Source organism: Orycteropus afer, unplaced genomic scaffold (assembly GCF_000298275.1).
Source record: "Orycteropus afer afer isolate SDZICR_OR568_19922 unplaced genomic scaffold, OryAfe1.0 scaffold00136, whole genome shotgun sequence".
Lineage (NCBI taxonomy): Eukaryota > Metazoa > Chordata > Mammalia > Tubulidentata > Orycteropodidae > Orycteropus > Orycteropus afer.
In genome coordinates, this window is record NW_006921723.1 from 2,612,728 (window position 1) to 2,613,765 (window position 1,038).

Consider the following 1,038-nt stretch of genomic DNA (forward strand, 5'->3'; position numbering starts at 1 on the left):
GGGGAACAGGATGCACAGGAAACAAGGACACAGGGAAGAGGTAGTAACTACAGGGAAGTGGAAAGAGAGCTGTTACATTATGGGAAATTGCAGTCAATGTCATGAAACAAAATGTGTATGAACTGCTGTAGGGAGAATGAATTTGCTCGTTAAATTTTCATCTAAATCACAACAAAAATTTAAAAAAGAAAGAAAGGTCTAGCAGTCTGTTTCCATGAAGACTACAGCCAAGAAAACCCTATGGAGTAGGTCTTCTCTGTAGCACAAGGGGTCGCCATGCATCCGAATTGACTTGACAGCAACCGGTTTGGTTTGGTTTTGGTTGGTGGCTCCTGTACTCAAGTGAGCATGCATGCGTGCAACCTGGGGCGCCAAGGGGGAAGGGGAGCCTTGGAGTCACCCCGGCTGAGGCTTTCCGGGCAGTGAGCACGTGGGGCCAGGCGCCTGCTGCCTCAGCTGAACCACTTCCTGCCCCCATGGCCCCCACAGGAACTTGCACAGCTGGTCCTGGGACCAAGCCAACCATTTCCTACACCGAAGGCTGGGCCTGCTGACTCATGCTCAGCTGCCTGTACCCCGCCCCCTGAGTGCTAATGGGGGCCGCCTGGCAGAGGCCAAAATGGGCCGGAAGGGAAGTCATGGCTTCTGAGCATCAAATGAGCAGCAATGCCCCGCCCTGACTGACAAATTCTAAAATGCCCTTGACCAGGGGAAGAGTCATCATTGTCCTTGCCTAGGTACATTTGACTCATTCCCAAGCTCAAACTTCCAGATATCAAAAAATCCAGCGCAGACCAGTTGCCTTCAAATAATTTCTAACTCATGTTGACATGTGCTCTGTGAGGTTTCCAACGGCTGGTTTTCCAGAAGCAGACCACCAGGCCTTTCTTCTGAGGTGTCTCTGGATGGACTTGACCCCCCAACCTCTCAGTCAGCAGCTGCGTGATCACCGTTTGTACCACCAGGCCTTCCATCTTTGTGATTTTTCTTGTTCACTGTCATTGACTCATGGCAACCTCTTGTGTGTCAGTAGAACTG